The sequence below is a fragment of the Corvus cornix genome, chromosome 2 (assembly GCF_000738735.6).
Source record: "Corvus cornix cornix isolate S_Up_H32 chromosome 2, ASM73873v5, whole genome shotgun sequence".
Lineage (NCBI taxonomy): Eukaryota > Metazoa > Chordata > Aves > Passeriformes > Corvidae > Corvus > Corvus cornix.
In genome coordinates this window covers 62,453,637-62,473,899 of record NC_046333.1, presented here as the reverse complement: position 1 = coordinate 62,473,899, position 20,263 = coordinate 62,453,637, and the positions used below count along the sequence as shown (strand labels likewise).

The following is a 20,263-nucleotide window of genomic DNA, read 5'->3' as shown; positions in this document are numbered from 1 at the left end:
GGGATAGAAAAATAGAGAAGAAATCGAGTTTTGCTGTGGGCATTGGTGCAGTCTGTCTATTGCAGTGAAGAAAACCCATGAATCTCACCACTGTGCTTAGGCAAGACCTCAGAGATGAACAGTAACTCTTTACTGGGGGTGGCTGTGAGGAGAACAACCCTTCCCATTTAATCTTTATTATCTGTATGGGATGTTTTGGGCAGAGAAGCCAAAGAGAACAGGTTTTTCTGGTATTGCTTCTGTGCCCAGGTGAAGGGTAACCCAGGTATTCCAGGCAGATTGGATGTGTGTGGGACTGAACTTTGAGCTCTTTGTCTCCTGCTTGCCTGACCTCCCTGAGCTGTGAAGGCTTCTTGTCTCTGATCTCTCAGGATCCTTGCTGAAAGCTGTTTCTTCTTCTGCTGCTGAAGCACCACCACACAGAGGGATCATCAAGACATGTCCTGAGGCAAGTGAGGTATTGCTGGGTAAGGCCTTGGATTTCAACCTCATTCCTGTGTTATGAATGCAACTTATTTTCTGCAGAAGATTTTGGAAAGTAGATCAGACTGTTCTTTAAAAAGAACTATTACAAGGCTAAAATAATTCCAGCAAAGAAGATTGTAACATCACTCAGTGAAAAGGGATCCTTACCAGACTCTCAATTACAACCTGCAGCTTCACTAAAAGCAATGGAGCAGTGTAGGCTTAAGCAATGAACAGTGCTGTCCATTTAACTTCTGAGGCTGGCAGGAGCTGAGGCAAAGATACACAGTTGTTGATATAAAGTGTCAAAGATTTGGATTAGACCCCTTGCTTTTTTTTTTTTTCCACTGGGATGCTCGGGAAGCTGGTCATGACTTTCCTATGCTCAGTGATAGTTCACCCGAAAAACACCAAAGATCCAGCCAATGTCAGAGCAGCTGTGAGCTGCATGGAGCCAGGAAGAAATTCTGCCCCTTTATCTTAACCTTTATCCATTTGGGGACTTTCCTCTTTGAAGAGGAATATCTTGCTATTCCACTTGCTATATGCTGATAAAGCTATGAATTGACTCGTTTGCTCTGAATTTTCAACAGTTCTGTTCTTTTAAAGATCATCTTTCTTCTTTCCCTTCTGCTCCCGCTTCCTCCGAAGTCCTCTAGCCATGATGAAATAGCATTGGGCATGACCCAGGGAGAAAGGAGCAGTGTTGAAGTGTGTGTGCTTTGTGGCTTTCCTGTCCTTTCATTTGGCATTGAACTATCCATGCAAGGGAATTAAAATGATGTGGACCTTTTTTTTTTCCTCCTCAAAGTTTCCGTTCCTGAACTCCACATAACAGCTTTAGGTTTTTGCTGGAATAATCTCCCTCAGGACAAAGCCTATGGGCCGTGTAAGACCGAGCGTTGCAGAACTGCAGCATGCATTGAAAATCATCCTAGCACACACTTGGGGGCAGTTGTGTTTTTCTGTGATTCAGTCAAGCAGCTCTCTAAACTACAAATCATTATATTTGATTCTAATGGCTAGCAGGATGGCTAACATGACAATTTGGGTGATAGTTACCTCTTGTGTCCCCCTGTGGAAGCTGGATAGTTACCATCCCTGTGTACCTGCAAGAGCAACTGCCTATGCTTTTTTCCCTGTGATACTCACAAACTGCTGTCAGAGACAGGGGAAACAAGTTCACTGTAAAAGCAAAATATGTATACAGTTTGAGTGTGGTGAAAGTGCTTATGGTTTCGTACAAGCTGAAAACAATATCAGCCCATGACTTAGAATGAATTCTAATACAAAGTATGTATGTTTGCTAACAGCAAACCCTGAAAGCCATCAAAGGAAAAAAAAATAAAGGATCAAAAGAAACTCAGAAGAGGCAAAGAGAGCAAAATTTGGCTCACTGTACTCCACTAGCCCCACTCTTGCTGCCACTAGCCTTGCTGCCACTAGCCTTGCTGCCACTAGCCTTGCTGCCTTGGCAGGGCAGTGCTGGGAGCTGCTGTCTGACAGGGTACCTCTGGCTGCCCCCTCTTTCTGGGCGTGGAGGCAGCCTGCTGGGTGCTGGTTTTCTCAGTGTTCTGCCCTCCTCAGTGGTGGTAATGGAAGGAAACTTTATGGAGAGAGGCTGGCTTTAGGCAAGAGCTGATCCAGGCTGCCTGCTTGCCTGCCACCACATCAGCTGGTGCTTTGTGCGGAGAAGAGCTACCCCGGGTGTGGTAGGAAATATCCTGCAGGCTGTTTCTGTGTTAAATCACATCTCCTCCTACTTTTTTGAATTCAGCAGAGGGGCAGGGGTTATAAACTAGCAAAAAGCATTGGCCCCTTGTGTGTGTGCCTAGTCTGCTCAAGTTAATTCATTTTTTGGCTCATTACATTTTCTGCCCCATTGCTAATTGCCTCTTGGGCTCTACTCATTGCCAGGGTTTTCTGACCATCAAAACATTACTAAACAAATGAACTAAATAAAATAAGCCTTCTTTAAGAGCCTTCCCCCAGCCCTCCCCTTGTGTTAATATTCCAACGGCGCCCAACAGGTAGGCGTCTGCACTCATGTTATCTGTATTAATTAGACTGTAATACCCTTGGCACAAGACAAGGACAGGGAGGCAAGAGAGTCTCTCCTGCAGCTCTCTGATAATTTATACCAACTGAAAGCCTGCTGCAATGTCTTTCTCTAGTGCCACATGTACCAATAGTGATGTATAAATAAGATTAATTTCTATTAGGTGTTTTCCCTTCCTTCCAACTAATTAGTCCCTTCTCCACAATATCTAAGCCCTACACAGTATTTAATGAGCATTCTGCAGCAACTTCCTGAGGCAGAAGTACTTTTATCCCCAGACAGATTGACTGGGTCACCCATGGCCATAGAAGTTTCTGGTACAGTGAAACATGAACTTCAACTTTCCCAAGGTCTAGATTAGTGCTCAAACCACTGAACTCTCCTGCCTAGCAACTACCTCTAGTAGTTGCTTACTGCTACCTGACTTTTCAGCTGTCAGGTTTTATACCTGAAGGATTTGGACATGTTCAGCAGAAGATACAAGTATGCAATCTGTCCTTTGTATTGGGTTTCCCATCTTTGCTGCATCAGCATTTCTTAAAATTAGAGGCAACAGGAGGGTAAACATGACTGACTCGAGGGATAAGCTTGCCATGTTTTTCATTATGGCTGATTATTAATATAATCAGTTTAGTAGCAAAAGTACTACAGTGAATTACTTAACCTTGGGCCTTGCTTGACCAGGCTCTGAAGGATCTTCATCCCGTGTTCATGTTGCTGTAACAGCGGGGCAGGTTTCATTAAGCAGCCAGTAATACTACAGTAATAAAAGAAACACCAAATGTGGGTTTGTTCATTAGTGCCTGAATCCATGTTGTCTGCCAAGGGCTGCATCCTACACTGATAAGCATCTTCTCTTAGCAAGATAGCTTAGCAACAGGGGTTGGCCCGTCTGCTCACCTCTCTCCCCTCCTCACACTCACCCCAGTGGCCTGTCTCCTGCAGCCCTTGCCGAGCTATATCCCTCTTCCTCAGCAGCAGGAGCAGCTGGTAGCCTCAGGCGCCCCTTTGGCAACACCCATCTTGTGCCTCTTGCGGTGCAAAGGAGAAGGTGGCACCTACACCCTGGATCACACTTTTTGAAGCACCTGCTGCTGTGCATCCAGAGTGGGAGTGAGGGATGGTGCTGGGGCCCTGTTGTCCCAAGAGCTGAGGATAGGTGGGCAGTCTTCAGCAGGAGGGCAGTATACTAGAGCCAAGGAGCCCCTGAGACTCTGCACGAGAGACCCAAGGTTTAGCCTTCGACGTGGTTTTCTTCAGAGCAGGGCTTTGTGTCGCCGCTGTATTGTTAACGCTGTGTTTTGAGCCACTTCGGGAACTTGCGCAGTTGCCAAGGTCTTTGCTTTACCACATTCTTTTGGTTAATAGAAATATTTAGCTGAAGCATGAAGGCATTGTATTTCCAAAAGGAAAACACACAGAAAAAGGTCCGATCTTTTTTTTTTTCTTTGGGCCTGATTGTCTCTGCTTGTTTATGGCTGCCACTAATTTGCTCGTTTGCTTGCTGGAAAATAGCTAATTAAAACCCACTTCAGCTAACAAGCTGACTGGGACCATGCAAATGTCACTCTCTGCTGTCTGCTATTTTCGTTTATACTTTACATTATTAGTGTTGTTTTTCCTCCCTCCATAGTAATAAACGCGAGGATAGATTTAGTACCCTCTTCACAGGTGTGTGCTTGTACATCAGCACATCATCCCGAGAAAAGTGCTGCTGTTTTACTGCACTTCAGTACTTTGAGTGTTATTACCCCTGACAGTTAATGGTTTCAGACTACACTGCTTGTTAGCACTAGATTCTGAACAGCTTCATCTATCTTTTTGTTTTTACACTGACTGGTCACATTAAGTATATGTGTCTGAGCTATTAGTCCCGTCTGTTCATTGCATGCATTTCATTTGCTGCGTTTTTTCGCTAAAATTAGTATGTATTGTCATCCATATACTTCAACACATCGACTTTTGTTATAATTATGCTGTCATCATTTTGCTTCCACACACTTGCTAATTTATTGTAGCTAAATTAGACCTAATATTAGCAATTTTGCAGCTGTTCCCATAGACCACGCTCAGCCATATATTTGTACATTGTTTGGTAATTGGATTTGAGGGCTCAGGAACGGACGATGGCACTCTTTAGAAACAAGGGAAAGATTTGAGGAAATGGGAGAAAAATAAAAAACACAAGCCCCAGAAGAGGCTTCAGGGGTAAATTTCCAGAGCCTAGCTTAAAAGGTTTTCACAAGGCCAAACAAATCAGAGAGTTAGTGTAGCAGATCACAAAGTGTCCAAATGGCATGTTGCATTCAGGCAGGGGATTAGTAATTCACCCCAAATATGCTTTCTATTTTAACGAAGACTGGACCATGAAAAATCCTTGGGGACTTATGGAGGGTCTTGGGAAAAAGCGGTTTTTACTGTAGTATATTAGAAATCTCCAGGAAAGGTTCTCTGCATCAGGGTAGGCGGCTCTCAGATGATTTCTTTGAATTGAACCACGGGCAAAGAAGGAGGAGGAAAAATGGTTTTGTTTTGGAATGTGAGCTCTCCATCCCTGAGTTTTGACACCCACCTCGTGCTGCTTATCCAGGCCCACTTCAGATATCAATACAAGCAGAGAATAAAAGGGAAAATTGAAAAATAACACCACCACCAACAAAAAAAGAGTGCAAATGGGGAAAGCAGAATAGAGCTGTACAGCTCTTACTTACCCTTTCTGGGCAGGAGTTATTTTATTGCCAAAGGGGGTACAACTCTGGCAAAAGAAGTTATGAGTGCCCAGCTGAATCCTACATGGTCTTTTTGTAAATAAGTTTCTGACATGATAGAAAACAAAACTCTGAGGGAGACTGTTCAGACTGTTGTAGAATCAGTTGAATTCCCAGTCCCGCAGAAGATGTAGATGAAACTTAATCACTGAAGAGCCTACCCTTAACCAAAATGGAAATAAATCCTGTCTGCTCACGATTCATCCACCTGCTTAATAAGAATATTATAGCAAGATGCAGTGCTGCTGGCAGATGCACATGCAAGTTTAAAAATAAGACAGTGAAATTAACAACAAAAAAGAGAAGGGTATTTGATCAGCTCTCATCTATAACACAGAGTTCTTTCCAACTCACTACAAGCTGTTGTAGCAGGCTGCATTCTGCTCTGCTTCTCCCTTGGCCAGAGCTTAATTTTTGTTTGGAGAAGAATAGAGCAAAATGACCTGCCAGAAAGTAAGACAGAATAGGCCAAGTCATGTAAGAATCCAGGCCCTACAAATGTCTTGTGCAGGAAAGGAAAGTGAAGGCAAAAAGCCAGGCCATTTAACACATTTTTAAATGATTTAAACTCATACAAAATATTTAAAATAACCAACCCAATTTAAAACAACTCACTTCCCCCAAAAGCCCAATCAGTAATAACCAAATGATTGCCAGATTATATTCTCTTGTACTGGCAAAGCCTTCATTATGCTTTCTTTCTTCCCAAGTGCCAGGAAAATATATAGATAGATCTTGCAGAAGCCTGCACAGTTACTGGATGCAGTGATGGAGGAGTTGGTCTCTCAGCAGGTGTTTCCAGTAGATGCTGTGACCATGATCAGCATATCCTGTCCGGAACAGGGAAGTATCTGCTTCATTCATTTGCTTTGCTTTGGGTTTCTTTGGGGTTCATTTTTTTTTGTTTTTTTCATGGAAAACTTTCCTCTAGCCAGTCATCTCCTAGACTCCTTGACTCAGGCACCCAACTAGGTCAACTTGTTATTTGTGTTTATTGTCAGCACATGTTACAGGTCGCTGGTTCTGGTGTTGTTTCTCCTTTTATTTTCACTCTGTGTGAGATTGTCTCTCAAGTGGAGGTAGACAATTGCAGTGATTCTCAGTTATGATGAATATTGCTGAGCAGAGTAGAAACATGCATGCAAAGAGCACTTGCAGCAGCAAATGGATATAATATATTGTATCATATCATACATTTCAAGGCGAGCATAAAAAGAGGGAGCTTGCACATACTCTTTTTATTTTTACTACTTTACTGTACCATGTTTTCTATCAAGCTGCTAAAGACCTACTAAAAGGGTACAAAATGAAGCCATTAGCAGAAACTTGTTTAAGATCTACATACACATATGTGCTCTTCAGGTAGCTGGCTGGGCAGTGCTGTGAGGCTCTTACTTGGACGCTGGAGCAATAAATGTCATGTCAGGGGCCAACTGTCTGTAATCACAGTTAGCAGGTTGAACAGACTTGTGAAAATATTTTCTTTATGTGAAGGGAGACACTGCACACTTTGCCACAGCAGAAGTTGCTAAACCTAATGTAATATGACAAGTCCTTTGGCAGCAGAAGCCACATTTAATAGACATGCTGCCTGTGAAATGAGAAAGAAACAAAAGCAGTTTTTCTGCAGGAATGTCACCTCCTCTGTTTTGCAGTATCTCTCACCTTGTCCTGCTCCCACACCTTTTATTTCCTGGGTGACATTGGCCATGCGTCATGGTCTCCTTCCACATCACTCCCAGCCGTCTTCTCCTTCAGGTACTCTGGGACCTGGCCTTTCCCACAGCCCAGCTAGCAACGCCGACCTTGTGTTTAGAAATCCAGCTTGTGAGGTGTGCCTTGCTCTGCTGGGAGGAACACTGGGCATGGAGGGGGATCTGTCACAGCCCAGCAGCTCTCCAGGGCTGCAGCAGAAAGGAACCCCTGTCACCCCACAAAGCACCACGAGCAGGGTACAAATCCCACATGCCACTGTCAGTGACAGACTCACGTTGCAAAGTGTCTGCAGCACCTTGTGCAGCTGATGGTGAGATTCAAGAAGCTTTAGGGCATTTCCCTGAGGCAGTCAGGAGTCTGTCTGTCCTCTTGCTTGGCCAGTGGCATCAAGTTAAAAGTGAACCAATAACTGCTTGTCTTGTGCAAACAAGAGTGGTGTGCATATGCACCCTCTGATGATTTCCAGGCTCACCCTCCATTGCCCTGTCTGCTGGAATGCTGCTGGAGTTGGACCTCTCTGCAGATGTGTGAGAGTGTTTTGCACTCACTTTGCACTGATGTAAATGATTACATGAGGTGTGAGGCAGTGGAGAATCAGGCTCCCGAGGGCTTCTTACAGGGTGGCAAATAATTAATGATGGTGTGCAATACAAATGCAATAGCAGGAACAGTGAAATCAAGGCTTTTTCTTGCCAGGCATTTGTCTGTCACTTGAGCAACAAACCGCCGGCATAAAAAGGATATTCCCATGCAAAGGCTTCCAGCATCACCCAGAGTAGTTTCTGCAGTGGCTTTCCACAGAATCAAAAGTCAATCTTTTCAGCCAGCACATCTTCAATACTGAGACATGTTTAAGGAAGGGATAAAAGGAGCCAATCAAGAAATGGGGTTCTGAGACTTCTCCTTCCTAAGAATTATTGGCAAGCTTTATGACAACTGGCAGCAATTCTTGAGGGCCTATAGAGAAGTACAGTGTTAGTCCACCTGCCATCCACTTTGGGTTTTTAACTCTGCAGGACTTCTCTTCCCCTGGCCAAGATGCTTTTTCTCAAAGTGGGCAGATACAGGGGCTCACAGTAATTTTCTGATCTTTTTCCATTGAATGACCAAGGCTGAGATCTTACAGAAAAATGACAAAAAAGCCATGAATAAGTGAAACATTTTACAGTTACTGCACCCTTTCACGGTTCTTTTGGCTTCTTAGTAAGATGATGCCATTAGGAGCATAGGAACAAAGCATGCCTGAGGGTCTGTAAAGGGAGGGAAGTCAAGGAATACCCTGCAGCAGGATGGCAGGCCCACATTTCTTATTCTTGACTCATTCCCCAGCACGTTGGTCCACACAAAAGGATGTAGTAGCAGTGATTGGAAAAGCAAGCATAGCATCCCTTGAATTGCAGAACATTTCCAAGTTGCCCTGAATGTGACTGGTAGACAAGCTGATTTAGTGGTGAGGCTGTACATGCTGCTTTTCTTTGAAGCTGTAGCAGGGAAAAGCAAGGAACCAGTTAGAAGAGACTCCAGGCACAAACATTATAGATGAGAAAATGAACAGATTTGTACTTGAGGTAATAGTGTTTTACTTAAGAGAATGATTTAAGCATACTAAGGAATAAAATTGTAAGAGACGTACATGTTCCCTCAAGTTTTACCAGAGGTCAGCCTTTGCTGTCTGTTTTGAAATCAGTCTACCTTTCTGGCTTCTGCTTTTCCTCCAAGAGTTCATCAGACTTTCAGGTTCATTTCATGTAGGATCACAGCATACTGGTCCCCCACAGCCCTGTACCTATGCCAACATCTAGGGAGCTCATTTGAAGGCTAGTGGTCTACGGAGTCTGAGACTGGCACAGGTGGGTGTCAAGGTCTCCCCAATACAAGCTGAAGTCAGGAAATACTGGAAGAAATAAGTGAGTTCGAGCTGATTCATATTTCAATCACATCAACTTGCTTCGTAGCATTATTTTCACCATCATGGCCTCTTAAGCAGCATTTAAGCCTGGCCTCTTAGCCACAGCTGCATGTTGGAAATGCCGTTTTCCAAGTCGCTTTGAATGTACATATAGATTTACAGCCTCTGCTGCAGAGGAAGTATTTTTTGCTGACCCTGCTTTGCTTCTTAAACCTCAAGTGGATCCTGAAAATGTTTCATGGGCTGCACTGGCTAAACCAGTAGCACTAATGTTGCCATCCTATATTTTAGAGAGCTGTAACTGTACTGTTTTTACCATAGGACTGATATTAATTTTGGATCTAAATTCAGTACATAAATGTATAACAAATTGTTCAGTGATATTAGGGCAGTAACTTTTTTTTTTTCCCTGAACAAACTACCCAAATGACTGAACCAGTGTAGTTAATTAGAATCGATCTCACTTTTTAGCACCAGGAAGTGCATAATGGAAGATAAGATTGATTGTAACATTGGATCACTTCATTTAAAGACTGCTAATAGGCTAAAATGACAGAACCAATCTAAAATTATAATTTCAGAATCAATATAATTTTTATAACGTTGTCAAATCTAAAAAATTAATCTAAATTTATGCTGTGAAACTAGCAAATCCTTCCTAGCTATTATAATGAAATGAACCAACATTTTGTTATATTACTTCTTTAAATAGAAAAAAGGCTTCTTTATTGGCATGGCATTTCAGCAAGCTAGATAACCAAGTTTTCATTTTGGGAGGTATCTGCTCATTTCCTGCTTAGGGCAAGAGTAGAACCTTACCGTACCTCTTTCCATCGTGGACCCATTTTTCCACATTATTACACCACCACAAAAATGAGAAAGCAGGCTTCTTTTCAGAGGAATAAATCAGGACTGGGAGGAGAGTAGCACTTCATGAGGGAATTCAAGTTTTCTAGCAAAGCTGTAGTGGAAGCATGTGCCTATCCCTACACCCTCAGAAGAAATGTAGAGTCATCTTCTCCAGAAGAAAGAAGGGGACTGTGGTGGTGGCTTGAAGAAAAATATTTTCCTTTCCATACAAATTTATTCTGTGTGTAAGGCCTGATGGAAAAACACAATACCAATTTTGATAATACCAAGGATTTTGGTTTGTTCTGCCCCTACAGAAGCCAAAAAAAGCTACAACATGGCTTCAGAACACATTGATGTTTCTTTGGATGTCAAGTGTTCAGGTTGATATCTTTTTATTTTTCCCAGTAATAAATTTTCTGCAGAACTGGCAATGACTCATTTGCTTTAGGTTTATAAATGCTCTTGTGGTCTGAGCCATAATGACATTGAGTGGGCAGAAGTCGTCCCCAGGTGCTTCCAGCTGCAGAGCTCACCCACGCTGGGGATCACTCCTTTCACTTGACTTCCTCTGCAGCAGCAGATGTCTCAGGAGCTTTAGCAGCCACATGATAAAGCAGCCCTGGCCACCACAGACGAGGGCTATTTGTACCCTTGAGCCCCTCCTGGAGCTCCTTGTGTTCCTCCTATGGAGAACTGGAAGTACTACTTGGGAATATCAGAGCTACTGCTCTCCAATAACCTGTGACTAATGAGTCTAATCAGACTCAGGGTAGTGCCTCACTGTCTTTGATTTCTGTTTGCTTTTTGACTGATGTTGATGTGGTTGGCAATAGCTTTATATTCAACTCTTTGCACTGTGCTGCCCTGGGATGAGGCTGTTCTATCCAGCAGTGATATCCCTATATAGCCTTCTTCCTTCTCAGAGTAAAGGCCAAGCTAAGGACAGTGCTTCCTTCTGAAAGCACAAATGCTGTTGAACTTCTCCCAGTGCTGGCTGTCATCACTCAAGACTCCACAGGTGTGAGGGCCATGGTCTCACTGAAATCAGGGGAGCCGTGGCGTAGATGCTGATCAGGCCAGGACTGTGATTTGACAGCTCTGCCTTTAGCAGAGGGAATTAGGATGTGTCCAGAGAAGTTGGTTGGAATACCACCATCCCTATTTCTCCAAAGAAGCTGCAAAAAGGGACTAAGCCTGGAAAAGTAGGGCAGGGCATCCTTGCGGACAAGGCATTTCCCTCGCTTCTGCGCACAAAAGCTGAGGCGATGTGCAGGCAAACCCCATCCTGAATTCCTTTTGCAGCAATGGGAGGCAAGGCTGTGTGTCGGAGTGGGACCTGCACACAGGAGCTGACCCTGGGATGGCAGTAATTATTGCAGGAAAGAGCAAGAGAACACATGTATGGAGACCCCAAAGAGCACTTTGGAGAGCTTTGTGTTTTTGGAGGTTTAATGTATTATAATCTGATTCGGCACAAGCCAGTCTGGGAATAAAAGAGAACTGCAGAAAGACTAATGATTTGAGGCGCAGGGGGAAGTGGAAAGAAAACAGCACTTTTATGTGCATTTTTTCCCTTTTATGCAAGATCTGAGTGGGGCCAGGCAGAGAGAGCAAAAAGCTTCTGTGAGTTAACACAAAAGTGGAACAGTACTTTAAAGAGAGACTTTATTTGCTCCTTAGAGTCTTCTTTTGATTTTTAATATCTCTGAGACTTGTCAGGGAGAAAACAGAAAAAGACATTAGATTCCGGGTCTTGAGCAAAGCTCAGGGACTTGAGACTTCCACAAAATGAAAGAAATTCCATCCTGGAAAAGTTAATGACCTTACCCTAAGTGCTGCGCTACGTCAAACAGAAGCAAGCTGGTCCATCCGCTGTGGAATTCTCTTGCACTGGCTGGAGAAGTGCTTTAGGCTGATCTCATCATACCCCCAAATTTCCAGATGAACAGTTTTGGCTGGATTGAGGATAGGGAGTTGGGGAGAAGCCTGGCACCATACCAGAGCTGCTGCCTCCATTAACTCCAGCAGGCAGGAGCTGTCCCAGTGGTAAGAACACACAGATTACATTGGCTTTCCTAAACCTGCTTCCATACTGCCTGCTTGGGGCCACACTCTGCATTCACCAGTCTCTGTGTCCAAACTCTGTTAGGGAAAGATGAAAGTCCTGAAGCTGCTTGAGCTTGTGAGCCAAGAAACCATGCTTGGTTTTCACTCAAGGTCAACTTGATTTTGTTATTTGGGTCTGGTTTAGCTGCACAAAAGAAATAATTTCAGTTTCATTGAGTATCTGTCTGCTTTCTGAGAGTTTCATACATTTGTGACACTTGCCTGCCTGCCTATCATTTCAACCAGAAGAAAATAATGCTAACAGTAAAGATGACATAAAAAATAGAGCCTGAGGTAAATTTTGCCAAAAGCCAATTAGAGACTTGAAAAACAGTTGTGTTTTTCAGTCCAGCTTATCAAATTGAGCTTCTGGTGGTTCCAAAAGAGTGTAGAGACTGAAGTGACTATGAAACATCCAGCAGATGCAGCCAGAGAGATGGCAACTAGCTGGGACTCTCTGCTGGGAAAGCATCAAGGTCTGCAGGAAGCCCAGAGAGCTCAGTGGCTGCAATGGGACATAAAGAAAATGTCTGTCTCTTTGTGAAGTGAGTCTGACATGGAGGGATCTGCCAGTCTTGGTCAGCACCACACGTTTGTTTGAAAGCAGACAGTGACCACTGCAGAATATTTAGAGGGCAACTATTTTCTGAACCAAATGGAGTTTTCCAGTGATGGTTTCATGAAGAATAAGTTGCAGTACGCCAGCCTAGGGACTGCAAAAATGTTGGCATAGGCCTTGATTTGACTCAAGCATGGGAAAACTTGGGTTTTCATAATCATGTGTGGAATTCATTTGTGATAAAACATAAAAGCAGCTTTCTAGGTTAAAAGTCACTAAAGCAAGTTGTGAATTTGTCCATATTTATTGCCCGATTTAGGGTAAGGAAGTGACTGCCATGAAAGGAATGCACAGGGAATATGTTGGGAGGGTTAGATATTTTTAAGCCATTGGTTTCTGCTGAGTGTAAGGCCTATGGACACTACTGAATCCACAGGACTGCCACCATTTGTCCCAGCAAGGACTCCCACACATATCCTGTTTTCCACATTTCTGCAAGAACATCTGTTTGTGGTTCCTCCAACAGATTTTGAAAATAAAAAAGTTGCTCATTGTTGCAGTGGGGATCCTGCAACACGCATATATCAAACCAGGAGTCCCGTGGAAAGGAAATATATAGGACAGACAGATTCTTGCTAGATGTTTCAGAGATGTTTATTTCTCCAGCCGCATGGCCGGAGCTCTGCCGAGGAACTGTTCCAGTCACGGGACCAGGGGTCCTTCTGCCCGCGCAGGGAACACAAACCAACCAATGGGAACGAGGCTGAGCAGGGGCAGGGAAGCCCCGTGTCTGTGCCCTCAGGGCCCCTCTCCCAGGGCACATGGCGGGGGAGGGACCCCAACAGCTCATGATGGGACTTTCCATCATGACCTAAAAACTGTGATTGTCCATTCTGGGAGAAGACTGAGTGGCTTTGACCATGCAGAGAACTTTGATGTATCTGTTTAAACTTACCTTTCTGAGAGTGGAAACTGGGGTAAAGATGAGGGAGAAATGGCCCCTTGCTAGTAGTGAAAGAAAAATAAAGACTTTTGAGATATCAGGAAAAGTAGGCCATCTACTCCAGCAGATCCACCAGAGGGAGAAAATATGAAAGATGATGGTCTTCTCCAGCCCACCCAACCTGCTACTAGTGGGATTTGGACTCCTTCTCATGCCCTGCTGCTCACTCACAGAGGTGTATTTTAAGAATACCAAGAAATTAAGCCAAAGTTTAAACCGCTCGTTGTTAATATTTTTTTTTCCTGAAGAAATGTCCATGTTTTCCTTTCAAATACGAGTATATATGCATGGGAAGAAGAGAGCAGGTTTGTCAGCTGTCGTCAGAAGACAGCAGCAGTCCTCCTCCTTCTTTGTGCTAACGCATCAACTCTAGATAGGAATGATGCAGGGTTAAAAAGCATCATAATCCCAAAGTTCTTACAGTGTACAGTTGATGTAACCAACACTTCTCTGTTGCATCTGTAGAAGATAAGGGTTTGCTCTCTAGACAGCCCAGTTCTGAGGAAAAACCCCCCACACTTCAAGCTCCTGCATTCAGCAAGGAGTCCTCAAGCACTGGACCCTCCAGTCTGACTGCCAGACTGAACATTACTGGCAAGGTAAGAGCTGGCCCCCAGCCCATGCATCTGGATCAGGGGTTCTCAACATCTGCTTTACATCTGTCCTCCGCTGCAAGAGAAATGGTTTCAGGATGCCCCTAAACAAGCAAGAGTGCTCATGGCCAGAAGTTTTCTCTTACATAGTGTTTAATTTGTGGGAAAATATACTTTTAAAAACTTAAACCTCCTGCATGTGTGTATGTTTTATTTTCAACTTCTTATCCAAACTGGAAAAAGAGCTTCTTTCACCCTGAATAATAGCTTGGGGTGTTCACTAGAAGTAGCGATGTAAGTCTCACTCTTACAGGTTGGAAATATGTGTTTGAAGCACCAAGCGTCTGGTTATTCTCAAGCAGATATTCCCCCCACCCCACTTTTTCTGTGCATCCTAGATAATAGTCCTCCAATTCGGAATATTTTTAAATGGTAGGAGAGTCTCTAGTTGTCACACATGAAAGCTTTTACAAGGTGTGGGTTCTGCTGTGGAAGAAGAACCCCATCTTTTTTTCGGTTTTTTTTTTTTTTTTTCCTTTTTTTTCTTTTTAATCTCAACACGTGTTTTTGGGGATGGCTAAGCTGCTCTCCCACAGCTCCTGTTTTGATAGTTTGAAATCTATTTGTAATCTTCAAAGTGATAACATGTTTCCCGAGGGCCTTCATTAGCCGTAAGAACACAAAAAGTGGCTGGACATGAAGGTCAAGTGTATTCCCTCTGGAAGAGAAACATATTTTTAACAGTACCAGTGACTAGTTGAGACCTTCACTGGTACAGATGACTTTCCTGAATCTTGATATTGTCTGTCACAGGCTAAGCACCTAGCAGGAAGATATACTGTAGTCAATCTGGTGTGAGCATAATAATGCAAAAACTCTCTGTTCTGTAACACCCAGAAGATGCAATCAGAGATCTCTGCACCCCCCAGCCTTGCCTTTGGGGAGGCGAGATCCATCTGCATGCATACCTGGCAGGAAAAGGCAGAGGTGCTCTGCTGATGTCCTGCACTGATGACCTGTGTACGTGGGGTGTACCTGAGGCTGTGGGGCCACGTTTGCACGGCCTCCTGTGCATCAGCTGGGCTCTGTGCTGGCATGCACACCAAGGAGCAGCACAGCAGCTGTGCTCTGCAGCTCTAGGTCATCAAACACCCACCTTAAAATCTACACAACGATGCAAGCACATGGTACGTGCTGCACAGGTAGATCGTGAACTATTATTTTTCCTCTCTGTGCTTTCTCCTCTGAATGCTACCCCAAAGAGCTTTTTATCTGGATCATAAGGAAATGGAAGTGGAAGATAAAACCAGAAGGATATTCCTGGGTTGGAAGGGTGGTAGCTTTGTCCTCTCATCACATTCATAAATGTGCCCAGGAAAGAGTTAAGCTATCCTGAAAATACTGCCAGGGAGAGGAACTCGTGGAATCTAAATGCTGTTTTAGAAGGCAGGGGGTAATTAGGGCAGTTGGTTTTTAATTATCACTGAAGGCAGTCCTCGCAAGGCCCCCCAGCCACAGCCAGGTTAATGGTCAGCACTGTATGCTGAGTCAGCAAAATGCTTGTGCTGGCTTTCACCAGGGGCTCCCGTCAGCTGAGGGCAGCTCTTTTTGCTGGATGTGCCCAACTTCACTCTGCAGCCAGGATGATTAAAAGAGAAAAGCATCTGCAGCTTTAATCAAGCTTGCAGGAACACACCTTCCCGATTTTGTGAGACGAGGTATTTGTTACCTCCTGTCCTCTGGCATGGTAGCAGTTTAATGAAAGGCTGCATATTTTTCTGTTAGCAGCTCAACCACTTAATTCTTAAGTTCCTTCAGAGCTCTCAGATGTATGCCATCTGGTCATGGTGACTTGTTGCTCTTTAATTTGTGAATTTGTTCCAGCACTTCCAGTTTTGACACCTCAATCTCTGACAGAGTCTCATCTTCATTACTTGAAAAGAATAGCTCAGAGGGTTGTCTCTCTCTTGCATGCATCTTCTTGTAGCTTCAATTTCATTAATACAATTTCAACTTACAGCAGAATTTATAGCTTTCCCAAACCAGCCATCTCCCCACTTCCTACATATACTGCAATATTTTATTGTGCTATATTTTTATTAAACAAAAGCACCTCTGAAAACTCCATGGAATCCATGCAGTCAGGTAACCATGAACTTTGCTGTCTTTTAAAAAGGCCTGAAAGTGAGTTCAAAGAAATATCTATCACATCCACCAAAGGAATGTTATTAGATCTCAGAAAACAGGGAATTGGACAGCCTTTTTAAACATATCTAGGATGCCTCTTCATGGCCCAATGTTATTGATTTATGTATCATAAATAGTATCTATTATTTATAGTCTATTTGCATTTCAGGTGTTCAGGGAAGTTGAGTCCCCATTGTAACAGGCACTCAACAAGCACACGGTTAGAGGCAGTTCCTCTTCTGAGGAATTTACAAATAGGGAAGACAAATGGCTAAGAACAGACAGCATGCAAAGAAGTTGTCAAAGATGGATGTCTTTGTATTTACATATTTAATGAATTTTCCTTTCATATACGGTGTCCTTCACCTTCCCTCCTCAGTGTTTCTCCAGGCACATGTCCCCACCTAGCCTAATCAGGATTTCCTAATATGTTTTATTTCCATCCTTTCCCTACTGCAGGAAGATATGACAGTAAAAACCTTGGCAGTGTAGCAGGCCAGCCCATGCCAGCCATTTTTTCCTCTTCCTGGGAGACTGAGGTGGTTTTCCAGAGGTGTCTGTGCTTGTGGGGTTCAGGGCAGTAGGCCCACCTGACTTGCCACCTCCATTTTCACTCACAAAGCACAGGTGGCACGGCACCTGCATTGTCCTAGCAGCAGAGGTCACTGCTGGAAAAAATCCTTTGCTTTCAAACCACGGAGCAGCCCTGGCTTCTCCCCATCCCCCTCCATACTTTCAAAATGCAGGAAACTTTTCAGCAGTGCCATCTGCAAACTTCAGAAATGGGCTGTCTAGAAGAAGGGATTATGGATGGGCACGGAAAGGGCAGAAACTCAAAATTTCTCTTCACTGCTTTGTTACATCCAGGAGATGACACAAAGCACGCTCCCCTTCTGACAAAGTTGGAGGGTCTCTAGTGACATTTATGTCACTGGAAAGGCATATAATACGTACACAGTGGTTTAATTTTATCTTAATGAAACAATATACATATAAAACTATCCATTAAATATAAAACAGTGAAGTAATTTGCAAATTTTCCTACGGCATAATAAATTAAGCATGGAGAGCACTAAGGAATGCAATTTGCAGTCATTTATAATGCAGTGTTTTATGTTAATAATTCAAAATCACATGCTATTTGGAGACACTTCTAATTAATGTATTTATGAAATTGTGAACTGTGACTGTTTTGGTTCCATTTAGCTAAACATTTCAACAGAATGCGCTTGCTGTTGTTTTGTGTTTGCTTAATGGCACCAGCAAGCATCAAATGTACAACTGGGGAAAGTTGGGGGTGGTATCTGATGAGGTTTTTTTTTTATGGGTATGTGTTTTTGTCTGTGTACTGTATACATGCATGTGATTACACTCCTGATCTCACTGAGGAGAAGAAAGTTCTGCAGTAATTTGAGGAGGAAATAAGGAAAGTTTCATGGATGAATAATTAATTGCAAGGAAAGTTCAGTACCTTTCTAAAGAATTGCTAAAATATTCAGTACTTTGTACATAGCAGATCCTTATACACTGCTATTTCTCCTGACTGGTTAATTATGACTAATACAGATTGTAAATTTGTATTCATATTTTTATTTTGATGTCTTTCAATTTTTTTTCATCATACTAAGTATTTGTCAGGCTGCTTCTTTATTGGAACACTATGAGAAATGATTGCCCAGAAGGTTAGTCTCCTGAGAGGAGACTTGCAGGGAATTTGGAGTATTTTGAGATTTCAAGTACATTTTAAGAAAAAAACTCCATACATATCAGAATTTTTAGGGAATTATCACATGTCAAGGCCCTGATTCTGAAAGTGGCTTGAAATGAATGAGCTTCTAGGCATATGCAGAACCAGATGCTAATAGCACTCTGTTGTAGCTCTGCACAGGAAAGTGAAGGGAAAGCTCTTGAAATAATTTTCTATGAACAATCTGTTTCACACAAGAAAAAGAGGAAAAAAAAAAAAGCAAGAAAGAAACCTGAAACTCCTCAAACCCATAGTAAAGACATCCAAGCTATTGTATGGGGGTCCCTTCCACCTTCCAAAATGATCATGAAAATTCAGTGGGGTGCTGAATCAAAATCTTCATGTCTCCTGGTAATTTCAAAGCTCACTTGCAGAGCAGTACCTCCCTGCTGAATGTTTTATTTCACAACTGTGCTTTCTGTACGGTTTCTGCTCTTTTTCTTTCTTGGTTACTTGCCTTTTTTTCCCCCTAATGCTTGGGACAATATGTATATGGCTGGGAAAATATTTAGAAAGTTCTCATGGCCTTTAGCTGTGGTCTTGGAAATCGACCAATGTAATCATTAGACTGAGAATTAAAGCTGGATTTGACCACTTTGTGTGATTTATATTTTAAACAATGTAGGAACTGTTATGATTTAGGAGGCAATATGGGTGTCTAGGACCTAGCTCCCTTTTACTTGTCATCATCCAAGTTGCTTTATTGAGTCTTTTTATTTCCTTGGTATCAAATAACAAATACTGGCAACACATTACATTAGCTGAATGATAGTCTTAAAAAAACTCCTTTTTCCTACAGTGAAAAATATTACTATATCCATTTCATGTTGTCCTTTTTGTCCATTATGTATACGTTCTGTAAAAGCTCATGTATTTATATATTTGTCTGCTTCTGTTTTTAGTCCCAGACTAAACTGGATTGTTGGGAACTGATGAACATAAAGGCTGGGTTTTGGGTCATATTTTAGGTGAGTCGCTGTATATCCTTTCTTGCTGGATTTTTAAGTAAAATTTGTCTTTCACTAAGTGAGATGGATTTGTAGGAGATTCCATAAATGAGGCTCAAATTTTTTAGTGAAAATTTTTATCCCAGCTATGTACTTGTTTATTAAAAAAAAAAAAAAAATATATATATATATATACACCTGTCACAGGGTCCTAAGATGTTAGATCATCAACACAGGATATAAGATGATGTAGTGTATCAGGAAATATACTGTGAGATAGGGGACTTTGCTAACTAACCAGTTATTACCTTTTTGCCAGCAACTGAGGTGGTCTGAATACATTACCCAGCTCCATTTCAAGCCACAAGCTCCCAGGTTTATGTCTGAATCCGAGTTTTATGGTTTGTGCTCATCTCTGAAATTAATTTACAGAAACAGAAGGAAATTGCCTTTGCTATTTGTTTTTTTTTCTTCCAATTTGAATGGAAAATTTTCACTTTATTTTGAGGCATGGTGACTGCTTACTGCTTCTGTTTCAGCCCTGTATTTGAACATTCAAAAGATTATGGAGGGCTTGTTTTAAAAATCCTTTCTCCAGTGGTGGGAAAATTACAAAACTTGGGAACATGTGCATTTTTCTTGTTTCTTTTAATTATTTTAGCATGGTTTATAAGACTAGATCCACAGCTGCCTGTGGTTAAATGATGTTCATTAAAGGTATTGTTAAACAGAGCAAGCCCAAAATACAGATTCTAACTGCTCTGCTCAAAGCAATATTGCCATTTTTGGCAATATTGCTTTGCCAACTTTGCCATATGGCAAGTTTGTCCTAAAGTTATGGTTTTCTTTTTTAACCTATAAAGGCATAAATCCAGAGTAACCATACCAAAATCCATTCATTAACAAAGTCTGGGTGTGACTAGACACCTCTATCTTTCACAATTTGTAAATATCATTATGCTTTCTCTCATGTCTTATTATCAGACGGTAAAAATCTTTGGAGTGCCTGAAGGCACTTCAGGTGCTTCAGCACGTATCAAACAAGAGTTAAATTAACCAACATGTTCTGAAAAGAATAACAAGCACAAGCAAATTTGACTTGGATGTCTTGTGGAACACCACCATGTAGCATGTGAAGATTATCTTTCCAATGAACACTGGGGCCCTTAAATGTAATTATTAAATTCAGCAGATGAGCTGCCATCCCTTGGCATTCTAATTATCTTACAGGCTTTTTATTTGCTGATTTATGTAGAATTCATCAATCAGAGTTATTTCTGTAGAAACAGTGCTCTATTTCTGGGGAGCCCTGTTGCTTTACCTCCTCCATTTGACATGGTTTTTTGAAATAG

The 20,263-nt window shown here is 42.4% G+C and overlaps 1 long non-coding RNA gene across 1 annotated transcript in view; it reads left to right on the top strand.

Moving 5' to 3' along the window:
• The first annotated feature begins 266 nt into the window (after positions 1 to 266).
• The window catches only part of LOC109145073, a 111,613-nt gene continuing 91,616 nt past the window's right edge, over positions 267 to 20,263 (top strand). Inside the window, exons 1-2 of the long non-coding RNA XR_005601502.1 lie at positions 267 to 467; positions 18,867 to 18,932. This is a non-coding gene — a long non-coding RNA (uncharacterized LOC109145073). The remainder of the gene's footprint in view (positions 468 to 18,866; positions 18,933 to 20,263) is intronic.